Here is a 23,647-nt window from a genome sequence, read left to right as displayed (position 1 = left end):
TGGGCAACTCACCTCTGCTTCTAGAGCCTCAGTTTCCCTGTTTGCACAAAAAGGGGGGTAAGATTCCCTTGAGATCTACTCTCTCTTCTATAAATACTCTTTGAGAGAGAGAGTTCTGGCACCTGGGAGACAACAAAACACCAGATCGTCTACCAGAGAGAGGCACCTGAGTCTGGGTGGTCGGAGTTTTGACACTTGCCAGCTGCCATTGCTCAGTTCTTCCTGGTCTGTGATTGTCTAAATCCCATCCTGTCTCCAAGCCCTTCAGTGGAAGTCACACCCTACTTTCCAGACACATACACAGGTTTTGAGAATTCACATTTGTGTACAAGCAAGGGGTGAACAAAAAACACAGGGAATGTTTAAATGCTCAAGAATTATTACAGTAAAAGACACAGCGCCATTAATTCTCCTCCAAACAGCCCTGTCTCGCTTCCAACACATCCCCTCCCTCTTGGCACTCTCTCTGAAGCAGTTCTGGAAGTCCTCTTTCATGTCTTTAAGAGGCGTGATCAAAAATACAGTGAATGAGGGTTGGGGATCTAGCTCAGTGGTGCTGTGCCTGCCTTGCAAGCACAAGGTCCTGAGTCCGATCCCAGGTGATGCAAAAAATAATAATAATTTAAAAAAAAATTTACAGTGAATGCTGCTTCTGAGTGTCATCTAACCAAAAGGCAGGTTCGTAAAAAAATATTATGGCGCCCAGGATTTAGCTCAGTGGTTCTGCCGCTTGCCCCGTAAGCACAATGACCCAAGTTCAATCCCCAGTACCCCCCAAAAAAACAAACAAACAAAAAACATTATGGCGTATCCTTATCCGCGTTATTCTCAGAATCTAGCACCGTGTAACTTCTGGCTCTTCCTCAAAGTCAAAATGACCACGAAAAGTAAATGTTTTGAATGGAGTTAGACACTGAAGCAGCCAGGGCAGAGCAACTAGAGATATAAGAAAAGACTTCCAGAACTGCTTCACAAAGTGGCAAGAACGATGGGATAAGTGTTTCAAGGGAGAGGGAGGATTCTGAGGGAGATTAATGGCAATGTGTCTTTTGCTGTAATAATTTTCTAAAATCTGAGCACACACCTCATTTTCCCATCACACCTCCTATCTGTGGGCTCGGTCCCTGCCTCCGCTTCCGTCCTCTGAGGAGCTGTGGCTGGTGCACCCGTCGCCAACGGTACCGGAATCTGAGTTCCCAAAAGCCCGGCCGGAGGGAGCGGGACACCGCGGGGAGGCGCCGCCGCTCCAGCTGGCCGCGGGGCTCGGGATCACCTGCGCGGGCGGGGCGGGGCGGGTCCCCGGAGGGCAGCGTGGGCGGCGGCGGACGCCGAGCAGGAGTGCGGCGGCGGCCGGCGAGAGGCCGAGCGTGGTTGCCCAGCAGGTAGGAGGCGGGGGCTCTGACCGGAGCTGGGTGGGCGCCAGGGGTCCCTCTGCGGGAGGAATCGCGAGACGTCTGTGCGCGAAGGCGGCAGTCGCGGGCGGTGAGAGGGAGGCTGATCTTCCCCATCAACGTGGCCTTGGACCATGAAGGGTGCAGACCTTGCCTGCCCAGCGCGGAGTCAGCCCGCATTGGGAGGGAGAGCAATATTTGGGGCATCCAGAAGCCACACACACACACACACACACACACACACACACACACACACACACTCTGCAATCAACAGACCTAAACTCCCCAAAGAAAAGCCTAGAAGTAGGCGGGTCTTTGACCCACTTAGAACACTTTGTCTCATCTGTGAAATGGGCGCCTTGATGGGTTGCCCTTTGCGGAGGCCGCCCGTGAGGATCCGAGGTTCAGTATGGTGCAAATCCCCTTCGCGGGGGTGGGGGAGCCCAGGGTTCCAGTTCAGACCAGCAAATTCAAGTCAAGGGAACAGCTCTGGGGTGCGCACTGAATGAGGGAGGAAAGATGCAGGGAGAGCTCCAGCCCTGGGGTAGCCGAGGGAGGAGGAGGCTGTGTCAGACACCACGCTGAATCAGAGGAATCGAGGAAGTGGGGAAGTCTGGGCGGAAGATTACTGGAGGGCTTCTCGGAGGCGCTGGGATTTGAGTGGGGCTGGGAAAGCAGCGCTGTGGTCTGGGCTGTCTCAGCCTTGGGCAAAGCCCCTTCCTTTTTTTCATCTTGTCATATGCTCCTGAAATGAAGCAGTTTCTCAATAGATTGTCAGATAGGGTCTGTGTTTAGTAGGCAATCAATAAATGCAAGCTCTTAATGTCTTCCAGCCTGTGCCTAAGGTCCACGTCATTTGGATCTCCGTGGTGTCCCCAGCACCCACATGGTGCCTGGTTCCTGGAGAGGTGACCTCAGGGAGGTGGCATCGGGTGGAGCTGGGCCACTCCTGAGGTGTGAGGCGCGCTTGGCTTGAGGAGCAGGCTGAGTCTGTGTGGGAAACTGGTGTCTTGGTTTCATCACCAACATCCAATTCCCTTTGACCAGTCACATGTGGACTGTGGTCACTCCTGCCTCAGCCCTGGAGGAAGCTGTGTTTTAGTTAGTTAGTTGTTTATTTATTTATTTATTTATTTATTTATTTATTTATTTTAAGCTGTGTTCTTGAGGCAAAGCTAGGCACCTTTGGTTTTCTGATGATGTTCGGGCAGCCATGCTGGGGTTCCTGACCTCTGGGGTGAGCAGGAATATGTGAGAAACAAAGGTCTGAGGCAGAGGTGGGAGAAACATCCACCTAAGACAGAGATACTGTATTCCCAGAAAAGCCAAGTTCAAGGCTTTGTGTAGTACTTTCTGTAACTGCTCGTGCTTATTTATTTGTTTAATATCTGTGCCTTGCTGGGGATTCTGTGGGCACAAACCTGCCTTGCCCCCTGGCTGTACCCCACCAGGCCAAGCAGCTGGCACACAGTAGGCACTCAGTGAGCTTTGTGGAATGTAGACAGCCAGGCTGAGTGCTGGGGCTCTTGGCTTTTTTTTTTTTTTTTTGGTACCAGGGATCGAACCGGGGTCCTTGTGCTTGCAAGGCAGGCAGCAGAACCACTGAGCTAAATCCCCGGCAAGGGGCTCTTGGCTTTGAGAGAGGAGAGCCTGACAAACTGACCTTGAGCTGCATTTTTACTGTCTCATCCCCGCCCACCTCCAACCTGAGGGGCATGTCCCCTCTTACCCATCACACCATAGTCTTTTCTCAGACACATTACACCTGGGGAGAGTCCTGGAGACTCTTTTGCTGCTCCTGGGTCGCCCCATAGAAGAGAGCAACATACATGATGACCCCACCCCACTGCACCAGGGCATAGTCATGGAGTATTAGAACTAGTGGAGCCCCAAAATGTAATAGAGGGCACCCCTCATCTCAGAAGGGAAGAAACCAGGATCCAGAGAAGGTGAGACAGGTTCAAGATCCAGTAGAGCTCAGGAGACCCAGGTATCCTAATTCCATATTCTTTTGTCACTAGGTGGACTGGGAATTGTACATGCAGCAATGCTTCTTTATTTCCTAGTCACGCAATAAAGTGGAATGAAAAGCCAAAGGGAGAGATAAAAAGGTAAAGTGGATTTCAAGTTGTCCAATAAGATCTTATTTTTTAAAAACCTCACCTATTATGAAAAGAAAAAGAACCACAATTATGTACTTTAATATTAAACTATTTTTAATATTAAGGAGGAGCCTGTCTACGTGAGGCTGCACTATTGCCAGTCAGCTGTGCCTGCGTCCAGACACACACTGTGCATTCTGCCACAATCCACCTCTGCAGCCAGCCTTGGAGAAATGCAGGTTCCTCCTTGTTCGCCCTCCAACCCTGTCATACTTGCCCTGTTGGATCTAATAGGACGAACCCTTCCTCATTTGCTGTGAAATGAACTCCTGGTCCCAAGTATAGATTCTCGGTGGGCAGGAGGAGACAGGAAGACAGGAAGGAAGCCAAGCCAACCCAAGGGCCTGCCAGTGGGGCTCCTTGCATTCCTGAGTCAGGCTGGGTGTAGGTGAAGCTGAGAGGCAGGAGCAGGGCAGCGCATTGGAACCTCTCATGTGGTTTCACGCTCCCAGGAGTGGTGGCTGCAGTTTGGCCTGAGGACAGAAAAGAAGTCTCAGACAAAGAGACCTGTTCTGCAGCCAACTCTGGCCTGCCTGAGGGCCTCCTGCCTGGGCTGGACACACCTGAGCCCTTGGGGCCCTCAGTGGGGCTGGCACTCCCTGAGATGGGGTGGAAGTGTCAGAAGCACAGGCAGCTCGGGGACCCACGTGGGCCCTGCAGGGCCAGCGGACCTTGCCCTGGGACAGCAGTACAGCAGTGAGGAAGGGGACACAAGGGGACATTGCCTTGTACTTTGCTCTCCCTGGGCTCTTTCTGGTTTCAGAAGAATCAACAACTCTGAGCCTCGGTTTCCTGATTCATTATCCAAAGGTGATAACATACAGAGCCACCACTTTCTCTTTCTTAGCTCTCCTGTGGAGAACCTCACGTCTGGGGCCTGCTGAGCAGCTATTAGGCCAAATGGCGTCAAGGTTTTAAAATTCCTCTCACAATTCACCCCTCATTTTTCAGTCAGACAGCCAGTCAGCCCTTGAGGCCACTTCCTGGGTCCCTGTGACACTTGCTGCACTGGGTGGGAGTCTGGAGGGGACAGTTTCTGCTGGCTGTGTGTCAGGCTTGGCAGACCCTTGGAAACTGGTGACCTCGCTTTGAAGCTTCCATCTGTCCCTCCACTTGGTGGTGTCTCCTCAGTCTGTTGTGCAGTAAAAGCGTCCGTGTGACTTGTCCCCTCACTGCTGTCCCCCCACTGCACTTCCTCCCTGGAGGTCCCTAGGAGCTTAGCCTGCAGTTTACAGAGGCAAACAGTGGTCAGTCCTTGTTTGCTGAGGGCTCCCTTTGCACCCACACAGGGCTAAATGCTCCGCATGCCTTGGTCCCTGGGCCACCCACAGAATCCCCAGGAGGGACTATTACTCCTTGGCTCTCTGCAGAGCTTTAGAGAGATGAAGTCACTTGCTGATTGTCAGTCAGCCAGGGATGCATCCTGATTCCCCTGCCTGAGGCAATGTTGCCTCTGTGGGACCCTTCCCCTTTCCTCATAAAAAATATTTAAAATTTTAAAAAATATTTAAAATTATGTTTATGATTTTTTTTTTTTGTACCGGGGATCAAACTCAGGACCTTGCGCTCTCGAGGCAGGCGCCAGAACCACTGAGCTAAATCCTCGGCCCATGTTTATGATTATAACGTATTAAAATGCTTTCTTCAACCTAAAATTCTCCTTTTCCTAAAGATTTTAAAGAAATTAAGATTTCTTTTTGTGGGCCTTTAAAAGTCCTGTGGACTCTGAGTACCGCATCACCTACACCTAACAAGAGACAAGAGACAGGACTGATGGCCGGGGATTTAGCTCAGTGCTTTCACTGCCTGCTGCGCAAGCGCAAGGACCCAAATTTGATCACCGGTACAAAAAAAAGAAAAAAGACACCGGACTGAGATTCAGCCCACTCCCCTGTAGCTCTGATCTCCTCACTGTGCTGTGAGTAAGTGAGAAAGGGAGAAATCCCAGCCAGGCTGGTGCAGAAGGGTCATGAGTTCAAGGCCAGCCTGAGCTATGCAGCAAGACCCTGTCTCATAAAAACAAAAAAAGGCATGGAATGAGGGTGGAAGAAGGGAGGAAAGGAGCAAAGAACTCGGAAGGGAGCCAGTTATCTGAAATCTTTTTTTTTTTTTTTTGTACCTGGGATCTAACTCGGGTCCTTCCGCTTGCGAGGCAGGCAGTGGATCCACTGAACTAAATTCCCAGCTATCTGAAATCTTAACAGCATGTGGTATTGACAATTTGTTCTGAAAAATAGAACTTGGTTTGTTCCTCCTCCTCCTCCTTCATGTCTTGCTGTTTTTTGACAGAAATTTCTCTGAGAGCCAAGCCCATTCGTCCTCTTTCTCTGAAATTCTGGATGCCCCACCCCAAGCTTCTCTCTAGTTATAGACCTTGAGGGTGACCAGTTTGCCCAGAGGATAAAATGGGATTCATTTATCTTCTACAAGTGGCTCCAAGTTCCAACCTTATCTCCAGTAACGATGGCATTTGCCACAATAATAATAACAATAATAATTAACAGTTTTAAGAGCTTTCTGTGTAACAGGCAGTGTGTTGATCACTTGGCAGCATTTCCTCCTGAAAGCTTCCAGATCCCAGGGAAACATGCTGTGTTCATCTCCAGTCTGCAGGTGTTCTGCAGGTGCAGAAACTGGGGCTTAGAAAGACTGAGCTACCCAGGTGCTGGTGCCAGGATTTAGGTGTAAGTCTGTTGTCAGCATCTTCCATGAGGGCAAGGACTGTGTCCAGTTTCCCAGATTCCCTGTCACCCAGCACAATTCTTTGGGACATCAGAATCCCTCAAGGGATTCAATCCAGGAGCCCCACAGATAAGTGTCTGTGGATGCTCATGTCCCTTAAAGAAAACTGTGTAGTATTTGCATAGCTCCTATACATACCCTGCTGCATACTTTAAATCATCTCTAGCTTGCTTGTAATTCCTAAGACAGTGTGAATGCTATGGAAATAGACTGTGTCATTCAGTGAATACTAACAAAAAAGTATGTATTCAGTACAGATTCAGGGTTTTGGGGGTTTTTTTCCAAATATTTTCATTCCCTGGTTGGTTTTATCCACACCTGTGGAGCCTGCAGATACAGACAGCCCACTGTATGAGCTCTCAGTGTGGAGTGAATGAATGTTTGAAAAACCTGAGCCTGAACTTCAGGGCTGTCTGCTGAAGGTCTTGGGCAAGTAGCTGTCCACCTCCTTCATGCAGAAATGGGCAGCTATAGCCCGTGGGAGTCTGGGCTGCTGAAAGCCCTGCTGGAGAAAGGAACTGATAAAAGCAGGAAGGACTCAGGCACTCGCTCCTCCACCTCCCAGCCCCACTGCACCCCACCCTGACTGCACCCCCACCCCCGAGAGTGGAACACTGGAGCTGTCCACCTCCTGCCTAGCATGCATCTCTTGGGGAACTTAAAAGCGAACCCTGACAGTCAAAGTGCGCAAGTGCCAGCCAAAAGTGGGTGCCCATGGGTGCTCTTGTGGCTCCCCACCCCAAATTCATCCCAGTCCCTCTTATATCTTCAGCTGTTCCCCCATGGCACAATACAAGACAGAGAGCCAGTGCCCCCAGGGGAAGCTGAGCTCACCTGTCAAGGTAGACACCTGAGAAGTATAACTACTATAAAAGAAAGACAAAAAGTCAAGCCATGCATGCCACCTGAAGCAGAATTGTTGAAGCAGGTAGACTCAGATTTGTAAGTAAACCACGATAATGGCACTTAAGGAGATAAGGAAGAAATCCAGGAAATCGTGGAAGAACAAAAAGTCCTAGGTTCATCCCTTTTTCAGCCACCACCAGTGCAGGAGGGGCTGAAATGAAGTTGAGTCCTTTGTGACTCCTGATCTGAGCAAGAACAGTAAAAACCATTTCAGTGCACCTTTCCACTGTCACGGGAGGATTGTTTTCCCTTCCTTTTGGAGGGCTGAGATAACAACACCCATTCAGTTCATGCCACCCAAAAGATGGTGAAGATCACAGAGGTCATCAAATTAGCAGAGTGGTCCAGATTTTCAGGAAGAAATATGTCATCTGGGTTGAGCAGGTGCAGTGAGCAAAGGCTGGTGGCTGGGCCTCTTGCATGGGTATTCACCCACCCAGGACAGTTATCACGAGGCCACAGCTAGACAAAGGACCAGGAACAGATTCTTGAACCTGAAGCCAAATCTCACCCACTAGGAAAGGAAAAGGACAAATATAAAGAAAAAACAATTGGAGAGATACAGGAATGAAGTAATCTTATATGCATCTTTCATTAAAAACTGCTAAAATAAGGAGAAAAATAAGTCATAAGTGAAAGCCAAGACAGAACATTACCTAAGAAAATATTTAAAATGAAAGACACACAATATGACATAAAGTACAAGAGTGGAATACTGTTGAAGAATTAACTGATAAAATGATCAGATTGGAAATTGTCCTCAAAAGCATCAGGGAAAGACAAATAGACAACAAATAAAAATGAAAAGCTAAGAGATATAGAGAAGTCCCAAAAGGAAAAAAACAATAAAAAGAGATGAAGAAATAATGGGGATTAAATATTTCAGTATTACAGAAAAGTGAATAAACACAGTTTGAAAGGACTGTTAGAATAACCAACAATGAAATGGGGGGGGGGGGGAATCACACACAAATATCAGGGTGAAAATAAAAATGCAAAAGCCAGAGAAAGAGCAGAGAGAAATAAAGCACTGTCACGAAGGCAAGAATCAGATTGGCATATTCTTACTAGCAACACCCGATAGATGAAGTCAAGAAAGTAATATCATTCAGAATTGAAAGAAAAGAACTCTTTCAATCCAGAATCTTAAAGTCAGCCAAAATGTCATTTAAACATGAAGTCATAATAAAAATATTCTTAGGTAAATAAAGCCTCGGAAGGGGAACACACAAAGAACCACATAGAAAATACTCTGGGAGGAAATACTTAAATAATAAAAGAAACAAATCCAGGAGACCCTGCGGAGCTGTGGAGAATCAGGGTGTGTACATCAGGCGTCAGTGCAAGAAACAAAAATGCATTCAGCACTTTAGGAGGGAGGGTATTTTATACACCTAATTATTTTAGAACATTGGAAAATCTAGAGGCTCTCAGATCTCTGGCCAGGTTGGGGAGCTCTGGTGACTGCCATAATCAGGTAAGGGGAATCACGAAACTGCCCAGAATAGTTGAATTCAAGGGCCTGAGGCTGTCTTCCAGATTCAGGAATCCAGAAGCTGATGGCTGCCACTCCCAGATCCTGGAAATCCAAGTTTGGTTGCCTATGTCATTGATGTCACTGTGATACTGTATGTGAGGTCCTTTGATTCAGTGATAATAGAAATTAAAAAGCAGGCCAAGATGCGCAAGCGCAAGGATCCGAGTTCAATCCCCGGTACCAAAAAAAAGCAGGCCAAGAAGTATGAGTATACAGGCAAAGCTTTTAGCTGAGAAGGAAGAGAAAATGGGCAAGAGACTTCAGCTTGAGAAGAGGCACTGAAGGAGACAAAGCAGTGACAAAGATCAGTCCTGCAAGGGAATAAGGGAAAGGGTCCAGCTTTCTGGGGTTCTTGAGGGAGGCTAGGTCTGATTGCTCACTTTCTCAGTTCTGGCTCTGGGAGGTGCTGTGGAGACCCTTATGTCTAGGGCACTCTGGATCCAGTGAGATGATCGTTCCTGCTTAGTTAGGGAGGTGATCTCAATGTGGGTGCTCTGCAGAGGCTCTGCTGGAATCAAAAGTGACTGTGAGTTTGGGACAATGACCGGAGACTTCTAGAGCTTGTGGCAGGAGGTCTGGAACAGGACATTGTAGAAGTAGCAGTTAAAATCCCAGCAAATCTTGAAAATGCCTTACTTGCTCTTCTCTCTTCTCAGTCTTGCAGGGGGATGAGATAGGTTGGGAACATTCGAGGTTAATAAACCAGTTTTGAGATCAATACTCCTTAAGTGATTAACAGGCCTCTGGGCAGAGCAGAGCAGGAATCTGGCCCAGCAGGAACTCCTCAGTCTAAGGTAATAAAGGAGCAGTACAAAAGGAAGGCAGAGAGGCCAGGCTTTGTTCTGTGGACCCAGTCCCTGACTGTCAGAGCTGGGAGGGTAGCATGCGGGAAGGCTGGCGTGCTGGGCATCTGCTGAAGTATAACCACTTGCTTGGTGGCTTCAAACAACAACTTGGCATTTACTCTTATGCCTCCTGAAGTTGGCTGGGCCCAGCTGGGTGGCCCTCACTTGGAGTCTCTCTTACGGTTTCAGTCAGATGTTCTGAGGGCTCAGCTGCTCTAACTGTCAAAATGGTCACTCACACGGCTTCCAGTGATGCTGGCCGTCACTTGGGAGCTCAGCTGGGACTGTCAACTAGAGCGTCCACCCATGGCCTCGCCATAGGCCTGCAGATTCTCACAGCAGGGCAGCTGGTTCCAACAAGCACAGTCCCCAGGGCAAGGCTTCTGAGAGACAGAAAGCAGAGGCAGCCACGTAAGGACAATTCCCAGAGCTGTCGTCTCTGACATAGTCTGGTGGTCTGAGCAGGCACAGGGCCCATCTGGAGTCCTGATGGGTGCAGTGCCCAGGGCACCTTGCAGAAGAGCAACTGGGTGGGAGCCATCTTTGGATGTGACAGTTTGCTGCAGCTGGGAGGGAAGCACTGGGGAGTCCAGGAGACAGGAAGCCACTTGTTCTGAGATAGGCAGGAGGCTTTGAGCAGTTGTGGGAGGAAAAGGAATCTGACGTGGGGGTGCCTATGCTGGCTCTGGCTCTGGCTCATTGTTCGGCTGACTGTGTGTTGCCCAGAGCCTGGTGCCTCCAGACCCTTACCCACACCTGGTGTACACGGAATGGCTAAGGAATTGGCCCTTGTCAGTAACAATGATTATCTCTGATGGTCACAATGAGGGATGAGCCAAGAGCCACAAAGCCCAGTTGACAGTGGAGGAAGCAGGCTTGGAGAGCTCATGAGGCCAGGGTGCTACAACTAAGCCAGAAAGGGACCCCAAGTTCAATTCCAAAGCTCTTTCTGTCTGCTCCACCACCTACCAGTGCATGGGGCAGGGGAGGCAGGAGGGGACATTCTGGGAAAGGCGACAGCTCTTCTGGGGAAAACTCAGTCACCCTCAGAGCCCAGGTGGCAGGATGGCAGGAGGCAGGCAGTGGCCACATTGGAGTGGCCTTTACTCTGTCCACAGGGACACAGCCTGAGGCCCCCACACTTCCTAGCTGGACTGGATCCCTTTCCCCAGGTCATGCCACCTGAAAACTCCCCACTAACCGTGTGCTGGCTCTCCTGGCCCCTCCCCTCGAGGCAAGGCTGGGTCTGGAGCTCACTCCAAATTTGGCCTCCCTGTCAGACCCTGTGTTTGCTCAGTACCAGAGCCCCCAGAGAAGACAGCACAGAAGTATTTGTTTATGTCACTGCCAGCCTGCCTCCTGGAGGCCCCTGAGGGGACCACGCTGAGAAGTTCACTTACATAACCCTGCATCCGCACAGCAGGAAGGAGAAGGAAAACAATACTTTCGTCTTAGACATATTTCAAAACTGGATGGCTTGACATTTCCCTCTCTTCTTCTCGCTCACCTCAGCACCATCACTGACTTTAGTCTTGAGTTTGGGGAGATCTTTCTAGAGATAAGGAGGGGAGGGAAATGAAATATGCTAAAAGGTGCTGTGTGCCCAACACCACCAGGGCCTTTGTATTTATTATCTCATTTCTTTCAACTATAATCACACAAAGGAGTTATTACCTCCACTTCACAGAAAAAGAATGGAAGCACAGAGAGGTTAAGTGACTTTCCAAAGGCCACCTAGCAGAGCCAGGACATTCTGGCCCCAACACTCTTAGTTTTCAGACATGTCACTTTGAATCCGTAGCTCAGGGATTCTCGAGAGAACAGAGCATTTTAGCTTCTCCCTGTGGAGGCTTGGTGCTTCCGGTCCGTCTCCTCTTCACTCTGGCCTTTCCGGGGTTCTGGCTGGCTGTGCTGGGTGCCTCACGACCCCGTCCTCTCACCAGATCCCACACTTCTCTACCTGGCATTTCCATGCCCTCACCTCAGACTCACCCCTGTAGTTCTTCACAGCTAGAATGTACCTCTTCCTTTCTCCACCTTACAAAGTCCCAGTAAAAAATACATTTCTCATCCATTGAGCAAAGCAGTGAAAAGGAGTGGTTGGTTGAAAGCTTGAACTCTGGCCACTTGTGGTGGTGCACACCTGTAATCTCGGGTACTCGGGAGGCTGAGGCAGGAGGACAAGTTCAAGGCCAGCTGGGAACTTCAGTGAGAACCTGTCTCAAAATAAAATTAAAAAGATGAGGTGCAGCTCAATGATAGAGTGGCTGCCTAGCATGTGTGAGGCAGCCCCAGGTTCGGGCCAGCAGAACATGAATGGAGCCTGAACTGCAGAACATTCCATGTAAGTTCTGCCTAGTTCTGCCACTTTGGCCGACTACAACCACTAGCAAGTTGTCTCACCTCTCTGAACCTGTTTCCTCACCTGTGAGGTAGAAATTCCAGGGGATTCTTACACGATGAAATGACTTACACAAATATAAACAGGCCATCTGAATGAGAAACTTGGTGGAGTTGGTAGAGAAGCGCTCGGCACACAGCAAGCGCCCATTAAATGTTCATTCTTACCACTGAGGCCTCTGTGTGGATCAGACTCTGTGTCAGGCTCCCTGGGCTCACACTCTGCCTCACGTGGGGACCTCGGATCAGAGACTCCTCCGCCTTCCCGGGCTTCATGTGGAAACTCAGATGGCAGTGTGCGCTCCGTCGGGGTGATGACACAAATACAGTTCTCAGGGGAGGTCAGGGCCAAGCAAACACAAGCTATGATTATATCACTGGGATTCTCACCCCGCATCTGCGAGGAGGGTGACCGCACGCGGCCACTCCAGCGCTACCCCACTCAGGACCTCTCTCCAAGCCCCTGACACGCGCAGCCGTCTCAGCGTCACGTGTGCACCACAGTGGCGGCTGCATGGGGGGAAAACACCAGCAGTCTTCTGCCCGATGCCACAGGTCAGCCAGCGACTACTGAGCACCCACCGCTCATGTGCTTAGCAGTGCATTTATTTGTTTCATTCAACAACTGTGTCTTCACACCTACGTGTGCCAGCAGCATTCAAGGCACCAGGGATTAAGAAGTGAAAAAAACTTTGCAGGGCCCCTACACTCATGGAGTTGTTGAATGGAGGATGCTAGTTATAAGCACGGGTGAGAGAGGAACAGCGCTATGAGAGGGCAGAACGTGGGGACTGGCATGCCACTGGGTTAAAGCATCAGCAGCATCAGTAGGGGAGGAAAGAGTGACCTGGAACATGCAAAGGTCCTGGGGCAGGGCTGGGAAGGACCTAAGTCCCTGGACCCCAAACTCCTGCTATCGTACCACAGGATCCAAGGCTCTTACAAAATTACCATTTTCTTGAATGGAGTCCTCACAGCATAAAGACAAGACAGCTACACCATTTCAAAGCTGAGGAAGCCGAGCCTGGAGAGGGGATAGAAGTGGCTTCCCAAGTCCCTCAGCTAATCAGAGAGAGAGCTGAGAACCAGCCCCTGACACGCTCTCTCCTCTGTCCACCCTTTCCATGGCCCCCTCCCCAGAGGGCTCTCGCCTCCCTTCTCCCACCTTCTCTGCCCAGGCTCCCAGCCTCCAGGACGCCCAGGTTGTGCAGCATCCACATCCTGCCTCAAGCCAAGCTGGGCTGGCGCTGTGCTGGGGGAGACAGCACAGGTCTGTGTGAAGCGTGGGTCCCCTGACAAGTGTCCCTTTGTGTCTCAGGCCCTACGGTGACTGGCTGCCGGCCAGCTCTCACCACAGCGCCTGAACAGCCCAGGCAGCCGGGCTTGGGCAGGAAAGGAGAGGCCACGCCCTGTAGAATGGAGGGTTGGGAGGGGGAGGGCCAAGTCCTGACCTGCACAGGAGGCTCAGAGGGAGGTCACTGGGTCCCAGCCGTCTGTCTTGTCAGGCAAAGGTGGAGCAAGTGACATCCATGGTCACACAGTAAGTGACAGGGTCAGACCCGAACCTGGAACTCCTCACCTGCAGCCAGGGTTCTTGGCCCCACATCAGGATTCTAAGGTGGCCCTGCTAGTAGGTAACATGATCAGGTCCATAGACCAGGGCATTCCGGTTCCAAGAAAGAATGCCACATGTTAAGATTACAGAGCACTAGTGATCCCAGCATGCTAGAAGGCTGAGGCAGGAGCATTGCAAGTTCAAGCCCAGCCTAGGCAACTTAGTAATTGGAAGTGAGCCAAGCCCCTAGAAAAGGCAGGGTGTGAACCCAGAGAATCAAAAGCTAGGGTTTGAGGATGTAGCTTAGGGGTGCTGTGCCTGCCTGGGAAGCCCAGGATACTGAGTTTGATTCCCGGTACCAGAGGAAAAACAAAAGAGAGAGAGAGAGAATCAAAAACCAGACTACGTAAAGGTCTATTAGGGATAAACTCAGAGTTTCTAAGAAGGCACTGGCCTTGATTCTTTTGTTCTCTTTTTTTTTTTTGAGAGAGGATCTCGTCTCACTATGTAGTTCAGGCTGGCCTTGAACTCATGGCAGTGCTCCTGCCTCAGCCTCTTGAGTGCTAGGATTACAAGCATGTGCCACCACTATCAGCTTGATTTTGATTCTTAACCAAATAAAACAGATAGGGAGTGGCCCGAGAGCACTGGTCTGAGGCTTTTGCTGGCACTCCTCTGGCTTTGCATTTTTTCCTACCCTCCTACCTTTCGCCTCCAGTTTCCCCCCCCCATAAATTTGCAATTGCTTTGTCCACGGTGTACAGAACTCAGTTACATCTACATATTCTCCTTTTTTTTTTTTTTGTACCGGGGATTGAACTCGGGTCCTTGCATTTGCGAGGCAGGCAGCAGAACCACTGAGCTAAATCCCCGGCCCCCATATTCTCCTTTTAATTGGTGACAAATAAGAGTAAGCCAGAGACCTAGTACAGAGAGAGCAGCAGGGACCTGGGAAGGCTCAGGCCAGGTCAGGGCTCCTGGATGCTCCCGGCCATGGCTCCCTTGTGGCTGGCTGACTTCTTACTGTCATTGCTACTGATCTTGCTCTGAATGAATCAGGAGCTCTCTTGAAAATGAAACACATTGGGCCAGGGATTTAGCTCAGTGGCACCTCACCTGCCTTGCAACCTCAAGGTCCTGAGTTCAGTCCCTAGTACCAAAAAAAAAAAGATGAAGCACATGAACCTCCTCTCTCTGTGTGTCCCTGGGCACGCACAGTTTCCCCACTTGTAAAAGAGAAGGCAGTGGACTCCGTCCTCTTCAAACTGGGTTACCTCGGGATCCTAGGAGGCTGCCAAGTGTGGGGTGAGGGGAAGAGAGATGCGGCCAGGCTGGGGCTGAGGCCGAAGGAGATGTTTGTTCCCTCTTGGAAGGGCTCAGTTTCTGTCCTAAGTGTAACCCCCGCTCTCTGACAGAAGAGGAAAGCCGCTGTCAGTGTAGACAAGCGCATCAGAAAGTTTGCTGGTTTCATCTTTTTTTGCGGCTGCTTCCCCCTCGGCCCCTCAGTCAGACTATTGCCCCCCCCTTCCTCCCCTGGGAACCTCCCACCCTGCTCCTTCCTATTGGAGCCCCTAGGTCCCCTGTCCCTCCCTCCCTCTGTCCCGGTCCCCCACCCCCACTGTGGCGGGCACAGGGCCTGGGAGCTTCCTGGGGGAGGCCGGGTTGTTCTGAAGCTTGTGTGTCTGAGGGTGTCGCTGTCTACCCTCACGCCTGCTGTATAGTGTGGCTTGCGCCCTGCCAGGCTGAGACCGTTTCCAGAATCTTGTGGAGTGGTCTCAGAGCTTCTAATGCTACTTCTGTCAAAACCAGTGCCATTCTGGTTTCATCTGAGTGCTAATCTTTTTTTAAAAAAATTATTTCTGGATTTTTACTATTAGGAAGTTGGACCTCCTAGAGTAATCCATTTTCACCTACTTTCTCTCTTCTTATCTCCTCTGTTCCACTTTTCTCAACACTCTTCTACCCCTTCTCTCCCCTATACTGGTGCTGGGGATTAAACCCAGGGCCTTGGCAGTGAGCTACCTTCTTATCCTCCCCTGTTTTTTCGAGACAAGGTCTCACTATGTAGTTCAGGCTGGCCCTGAACTCACTATGTAGCCCAGGCTGGCCTTGAACTCACAGTGATCCTCCCCCCTCAGCCTCCCAAGTGCTGGGATGACAGGTGTGTACCACACCTAGCTCCTTTTTTATTTTTATTTTTTATTTTGAGACAGGGTCTTACTAAGTTGCCCAGGCTGGGCTCGAACTTGCAGTCCCCTTGCCTCAGCCTCCCAGTGGCTCTTTTGTCATGGTTTAAATATCCTAGAACATTCCTTTCTTAGAGCAGCCTGCTCTTGTACAGATACAAATCTCATCTCTCTAAGGATGGAAACGTTTTCTTCTGCTCTCTGTATTGTCTGTGTTATAAACACTTCCATCTGTTGGTCGGTCTTGTTTGCTGCCTACTCGTACCCGTGGCTTTCTTACCTTCCAAGGGTCTGTTGATGATCGGTGCTCTAAAGAGCAAGGCCCTAAACACTCCCTTTTGGGTGGGTGGGGGAGCTCACTGGAGGCCCCAGATGTGAAGGTGGTCTTGTCATCTAGTCCCTCCCCATGGACTATCGGGCAGAGCCTGGTCTTTTCAATTTCATTTAGGCTCTGTAGGTCTGCTGTGTTTGGCCACTCAGTTTCCCAGAGCCCAGCCTGGGCTGCAGGTTGTAAGTATGTGCTGCTCTGGCAGCCCCGGGGTTTAAGGGGGCCCGGTAAGCCCTGCAGAGTGGGGTTTGGGCCTCCCCTCCGCCTTATCGTCAGCTAGAGATTAGCCCTGCGCACCTCTTGGGACCCCGAGCCAGGGCTACTGTTTCTCAGACAGGTGTGCATGCGGCTGTCGAGGGATCTGCCTGGGGGATCCTTGGCCAGGTTCTGATCGGGCAGGTTCTGACTCTACAGGCCGAGGAAGCGTGCAATCTGCCTTCCTAAAAGGTCCCCCAAGGTGCTGAGGCTGCTGATCCCTGTCCACACTTGAGACCGTCAGGGTTTGGAGTGAGCTGTCAAGAGGCACTTTCTGTGCTGCTGGACTTGTTCTGGCCCACACTGTGTAATGCAGGAGCCACCAGCCACCACAGACATGGAGCCCTTGAAATGTAGCTAATGAGACCAAGGCACTCAATTTTTAATCTTATTTACTTTTTCTTTTAAATTTTAATGGCTACATGGGGCTGTCCTGCAGGTCCATGTCCTCCTGAGTCACTCTGTAGAGGGGGCAGAACGAGGGCCCAGAGCAGTGAGGACAGAGGAGAGATGAGGGGACAGCACTGAGCTACACCTTAACTTTCTTCTTTCTCTTTGCAGCCCCACATGGCACGCTGACTTTGGTGACATCTGTTGTCACTCACCCCTGAGTTTTTTGGGGGGGGTTCTGCCAGTGCACCCAGCTTTCCTGACTTCTCCAGGCTGAGGGTTTGGGACTCAGCCTTTCCCATGCTGCCATCTGCTTTTCCAGCTCAAATCAGGAGCAGCCTCTCCCCCATGTGCTCGCCCTTTCTGGTGTCCCTTTGTCCTTGCAGGTCACAGGGGTTGGAGTTTCAAGACAAAGCAGAGGTAAATACTTGTGCTCTATTTGCTTTGTTTCACCACAAGTTTTTCTTGCATTTTTTTAAAAGAAAAAGGTGGGGGCCAGGGATTCAGCTCAGTGGTTTCGCCACCTGCTTCAGAAGTGCAAGGACCTGAGTTTGATCCCCCGTAACAAAAAATAGAAAGAAAAAGATGGACCTAAATGTTGTTTCTCTTGATATAAGGCAAACCAGAATCTGTCCCCCTTATGTGTGGTTTTCCTTTGGGGCAGGAGATTTGTTGTAGCCAGCACCCTGGAGACACCGTTCTTAAGTCACGGCAGAGCCTGAGAGTTGCTGGATGGAGTCAGGGGCTCCGGGTGTCTGGGGATAAAGGCCCAGTTGGCCAGCAGGTGGAGACAGGACTGACAGTGCTCCTGGTGGCCTAGACTCCTTAGACCCCTTGCAAATCCAACCTGGGCAGGGAGCCACACACAAGATGAGAGGCCTTCTAAGCCCTTGGCAGAGAAGAGACTTGGAAAGGAAAAGATGAGAATAGCTATGAGTTAACTGGGAAAATGGATTAACTGTCCCCAAAGATGGGACAGAATCCTGGCTGGAGGGGCCGGGCGGGGTGCTGTCATCCTCAGGACAGGGCGGACTGCCGATGCAGTGGAGGTCAGGCTGGGGGTGGGTGCTGCGAAGTTCATGAAACCAGCTTGCTCAGCCAGGAAGGAATCTGCCTACCCCGTTGCCTCCTGAGCCTGCTGCCCACACCCCTGTCCTAGCTGGCCTGGGATCCAGGACTCTCCCTCTGCTGCTGTCACAGAGCTTCTCCTGATTCTCGTGCTGCAGTGCTAGTGCCAACCACCCGGTCTGATACACTTGTGTCTTCTCGGTGCCCAGTCGCACTGTGTCTGTGCTCAGGCAGTGTAGAGGAGGCAAGAGTGGGTGAAGAGCATCAACCTTGGGATGAGATAGAGAAGAATCCAAATCCTTTGTAGTAAGCTGAATAATAGCCTCCTAAACATGTCCAAGTCCCAATCCCAAAGCCTAGGACTTAGTTTACAAAGCAAAGAGACTTCACAGTAGGATTGCATTACACATCTCTAGATGGAGGATGATCCCAGATTAAAGCCATCACAGAGGTCCTTATAAGACGGGTGGGAGGGTCAGAGAGAGAAACAGATGTGGCACAGCTGCCTTGCAGCTGGAGGAAGGAGCTGCAGGCAGCTTGCAGAAGCTGGGAGAGGTGTCTAGCCCACCTTTGCAGTGCATTGGCAGGTACTGTGAGCAAGTAACCTCACCTCTCTGAGCCTCACTTCCTTCATCTGTAAAATAGGGGAAAAATATGTAAGTTCATAGCAGAGTAACTGATAGTAGTGAGCACTTGTTAAATGGTACCTAGTAGACCTATAATTCCACCTACTTGGGAGGAGGAGGCATGAGGATCTTGAGCTCAAGGCCTGCACTGGGTGACTTAGTGAGACCCTGTCTCAAAATAAAAATCAAAACAGGACTGGAGACGAAGCTCAATGTTCCCTGGGTTCAATCCCAGTACCTGCTTCCCTCCTCCAAAAAGAAAACTATTGTGTTTGTGGTCATTGTTGTCCTTCTCCTCATCTTCATTACTGGTTGTCTATGTGCAGATGCAAGTGCAGCCTGGACATTTTCCATCTTGTCTAGATCTTCTCAGAGGCAGGGCCTAAGAAACTTAAGAACAGATCTCACAGCTTTACCCAGTGGTTCTCAATCAGGGGCAGTATTGCCTTCCAGGAGACATTTGGAATTATCTGGAGACATTTTTCGTTGTCACAACTGGCATGTAGTAGGTAGAGGCCAGGGATGTTGCTAAACATCCTACAATGTACAGGATGACCCCAGGACAAGGATTATCTGCCCCAAATGTCAATAAAGCCATGCCTGAGAAACCCAGCCATTCTCTGAGGCTATTCTCTTGAACTCAAAATACCAACAGGCAGAAAGAGTAGTGAGCAGACTCCTTCCTCAGTGGGCCCACTATCCTCACAGGGTCCCCAGGCCTTCTGCTAACCTCCCCAAGGGCTCCTCCACTCACTTGCTGCTAGATTTGGCACAAATCACTTAACCTCCCTGAGCCTCTGCTTCCTGTCAACAAAATGGAGATCAAAGGACCTCCTTGTTGTACTGATGAACATGAAAACACAGCGCCTGGTACTTTGTGGCCCCTTAAATATGACCTCCCTTCCCTTCCTGACTAGAATGCTGGGGTGGAATTATTATCCTCTGACATAGTCACTGAGAGGCATAGGCTCTTTAACCCTGTGCCTTCCCCTTCCAGCTCTGCCCCAGGGACAGGGACACCAGATGAAACACACAGAAGTTCATATGGCCTCTTTGAAACCTTGAGAGCTGGGCCCATGGGTTAGGGTCCAAACACTGAGGTGCGAATGGAAGCTCAAGGCCACATTCCAGCTCTCATTAATCTTAGCCAGGGCACAGTCTGCCTGTGACCACTGTCATCTGAGACTTCTATTTATAACAATGCACACAGATCTCATCGTATTTGCAGGTCTGAGGTTGGAAGCTCAAGTCCTCTTTCCCTACAATGCAGCCCACAAAGATCAGAGAAGCAGGGGACATCCAAGCCATCATTTAACAGGGCAGGGCAATGTTCTTGAGCTACAGGACCCTGGTTCTCTCATAGGACTCTAATAGGATGTTGGTCAGATATCTCTCTGTGGTCAGTGCTGGGGTAGGGATGGGGAGGAGGAGGATGTCCAATAAACATTGACTAGAAGAAAGATTCTGGAAGGAGATTTCTCATCTTCTTTGAGCTCTAGAATTTTCTCAGTGCTGTCGGATTGGGGGAGGCCTAGATGAAAGAATCAGGGGGCAGAGGAGCAGATGGTGGGGTGGTGTGTGCCCATGGTGAGTGGTGGTAAATGCACAAGTGGATATGGGAGGATGAAGGAACAAATGGGTAAATGAAGCAGCAAATGTGCTTCCTGGATTCTGAGAACCAAACATAAGAAACATGTCTTTGGCCTGTAATTGTGTATGGCCTCCACGTCAGGGGAAGTGAGCTGAATTCAGAGCCCATTTTTGGATGTTGGGCATGGTGGCACACACCTATAATCCCAGCACACAGGAGGCTGAGGCAAGAGGATTGCCAAGAGTTCACAGCCAGCCTGAACTACATAGTAAGACTCTGTCTCAAAATAAAACAACACAAAACAACCAACCAAGCAAGCAAACAAAATAACCAGAGTCCACTTTGGGAGTTATGAGACAGTGGTACAGAGCCATCAACAGAACAGACAGGGTGGGAGTGGGGTGGTATGTGACACCGCGGGAATGGAGAATGCAGGAAGTGGTCCTTTAGGATTCAGGCAATTAGAATTACTTTGTGCTCCACAGAATGTTACTATTGCCAATGAAACCCCTCCATGTTGTTCTCCTAGGATTGTTCTATCCTGGACTGCCTTCCAGGAATGTGCTCACACTGATTTCTCTCTTCTAACATCCCGTGAGACAATATTTACAAGGAAGGATAAGCTTTGGGGACACACTGGCTCTTCAGTTAAGCTATGAATGGCTGCTCAGTGCGCCAGAGCCACAGGTTGGAAAGGAGCTTCAAGATTATCTCCAAATGGGGCCTTTTTGGACCCAAAACCACAGGTCCAGGAGAATAGATGACCTTCCCAGGTCACACGGCAGGGGTGAGGATCCCAGCCCTGGATTTTATCCCAAGTTACGAATCTGCAGCTTGCTCTTCCCCACCCATCCAGCAGCACTGAGACTACCATTCCCTTGGGATTTTCTGCTCCCCTGGGGAAGGTTTCACATTTCCTCTGTCCCTGCTCTCAGTGAGGATGAGGAGGATCTGGAAGTCCTAGGGAGCCCCTCTCCAAGCCTCCTCCCTGGGAGCCCATGCTGCCAGATCTGGCTTCCCAGCCTCCCTGGATGTGCTCAACCAGATAAGAGTCCAGGAGGAGCAGGGGGAACTCGAACTGGAGATGGGAGAGGGGAGGAGGGGCTGGGAATGGACAGTGACCTATCACCCAGTGCACACCCAGTGCACACCCAGTGCTCTTCTGGGCAAGTGTAGTCCTCACTGACTCTCACAGCCCCACGACATAGCACATGTGGGCCCCATGTTACCGATGAAAACCCTGAGGCCTGCTGAAGTGGCCCGGGGGCTGGTCAGGGATTAGAATCCAGGTCTCCTTGACCCCAAGCCCTCACTGGGTCAAAGCCCTCAACAATGTGCTGTGTTGCAACGCTACCAGGCATTCTCCAGAGCCACCCAGGAGGAGCTGGAATTGCTCTCTCAAAGACCCAGATCAACGGCCGGGGATTTAGCTCAGTGGTTTCGCTGCCTGCTGCGCAAGCGCAAGGATCCAAGTTTGATCCCTGGTACCAAGAAAAAAAAAAAAAGGACCCAGATCAACAAGGCCAAGACTGACAAAGATGAATGCAAAGTACTACACTCCATTTCCAAAAGTCACTTGCACAGTGGGTCCTGGGCAGTGGACCCATCAGAATAAATACTGTCCTACTCATTATCCCACTGCTGCTGGCGCCTCATTTTCCCATAGCACTTGTAGTTTATGTTGCCCCTTTGCTGGCCCATCTTAAGGTTCTAACTGACCATAAACAAGCACAGTCTTAGGGTGGGGGGATCAGTGTGAGCACTGCTGTGTGTGGCTGCTAATGGGCTGTTCTATCATTGACCCAGTGTAAAAGCAACAGATTTTATGCCCAGCCACTATGCTAAATATAATACGTTTCTTCACATTTAATGCCCCCAACAACCCTATAGGGTTGTGACTATTATAATTTCTATTTACAGGTCAGAAAGCCAAGAAATAGAAAGTTGGCCAAGGTCACACAGCAAATAAGTAGTAGAATTCAGGCTAAGGACTGAGAAATACCAAGACAAATGTCATTCTGAACATTTTAGGCCCACTTCAGAGTCATGTGTTTACTTCTGTGTAACATGTTTAAGGTAGACATTGACAACACAGAGGAATGAGGGATATCATCACCCTATCGATTGTTTAGAGAGGCTAAGAATATTTATCCCAGAAAAGAAAATCATGGAAGAGCATACAATTGCTGTTTTCAGAGAAGAAAGTTCCTCTTCTTGGAGTTCAACATTTACCAACCTACAACCAACTGCTGTTGCCGCCTACTGGTGGGAGGTAGCATGGTTGCGCTGAGATCAGCTACCTAACTCTTTAGAGCCACAGAAGTTTGAATTCAGCCTTTATACCCAGAAGTGCTCTGAAACCTGACAGGTTGTCATGTGGAAGGGATAGCAAGATAGCAGAAAACAACTAGAACCAATGGATGAACATTGCAAGGTGCCAACATGATGGGCAGTTTTCTGACAAAACTTCTCAGTAACTCAAAAGGACTGCTTAGGAACAGTGAGGCTCCTGTCTCTGGAGATGAGTCATGCTGAGTCTCCCATCTCCCAGGTGATTGGCAGAAATCAATCCCAGTGTCTTAGTACATCAGGGGCTTTCTTTTTTGTTTTTTGGGTTTTTTGTTTGTTTGTTTTGGTACCGGGGATCGAACTCAGGACCTTGCGCTTGCAAGACAGGCACCAGAACCACTGAGCTAAATCCCCAGCCCAGGGGCTTTCTTTTTTATGGTGATACTGAAATATGTTTTATTATCAAGCTTTTTGAGAGTATTCACAAAAAGTGGGATGTAACAAAAATATAAAAACTAAACAGTATCATTATAGACTACTTCGTACATTATCAAATGTTTTTAGTAATAAATTTCTTTATTTTTTGAGACAGGGTCTCTCCATGCAGTTCAGGCTGGCCTTTAACTCATTAGGTGTCCCCAGCTGGCCTGGAACTCTTGGAGATCCTCCTGCCTCAGCCTCCCAAGTGCTGGGGTTACAGGTGTGCACCACCATACCCAGTGTAACAGTTATTTTTATTTTTATTTTTTTGTGGGGGGGTACCGGAGATCAAACTCAGGACTTTACGCTTGCAAGGCAGGCAGCAGCACCACTGAGCTAAATCCCCGGCCCAACAATTATTTTTTATACAAAAACAATTTGACTTCAAAACATAAGGTTATCCGGGTCATACATTGGCTGGAGTAAATACTTCATTCCAAATTATCTGACAATGCCTTTACAAAATATATTCAGAAAACTTTTTAGGCATGCAATAAAAAGTGCAATTAATTCCATGGCTTGTGAAGTTTGATTATATAAGTATAGCAAATGAACATAATTCCAGTTATTTTCACTGTATGGAGTCAACCACAGTAGGTCACCTAGAGACTCAACATTATTCCACTTTGTGCATGTTCATAGACTTACTGTAGAGAAATCTGGGAACTCATTCTCCATCACAGGAAATCCATTAATAAAAAGATTTCTTGCCTGGCATGGTGGCACACGCCTGTTATCCTGGCACTTGGGAGGCTGAGGCAGGAGGATTGCTGTGAGTTCAAGGCCAAGCTGAACTACATAGTGAGACCTTATCTCCAAAAAAAAAAAGATTTTTTCAAAATTAATCTGGCTAAGTCTTTGCAACCAGTATGTGAGAGCAAATTACTGAAATAGGT

General features: G+C 49.6%; 1 protein-coding gene across 4 annotated transcripts in view; it reads left to right on the top strand.

Moving 5' to 3' along the window:
• The first annotated feature begins 1,309 nt into the window (after window positions 1–1,309).
• The window catches only part of Ncmap (non-compact myelin associated protein), a 47,289-nt gene continuing 24,951 nt past the window's right edge, over window positions 1,310–23,647 (top strand). The window contains exons 1-3 of one of the 4 annotated variants that reach the window (XM_087215558.1): window positions 1,329–1,382; window positions 3,413–3,502; window positions 17,084–17,117. The gene's annotated coding sequence lies outside the window, so the exon portion shown is untranslated. Of the gene's footprint in view, window positions 1,383–3,412; window positions 3,503–17,083; window positions 17,118–23,647 lie in introns of all 4 variants that reach the window. The other 3 variants (XM_021263073.2, XM_004850596.3, XM_087215559.1) reach the window with 3 other exon arrangements.

This window comes from Heterocephalus glaber, unplaced genomic scaffold (assembly GCF_053883595.1).
Source record: "Heterocephalus glaber isolate CG9 unplaced genomic scaffold, H.glaber_assembly_v1.0 deba00001452, whole genome shotgun sequence".
Taxonomy (NCBI): Eukaryota; Metazoa; Chordata; class Mammalia; order Rodentia; family Bathyergidae; genus Heterocephalus; species Heterocephalus glaber.
Note: the sequence above shows the minus strand (reverse complement) of the source record. Positions and strands in the feature narration are given on the sequence as shown.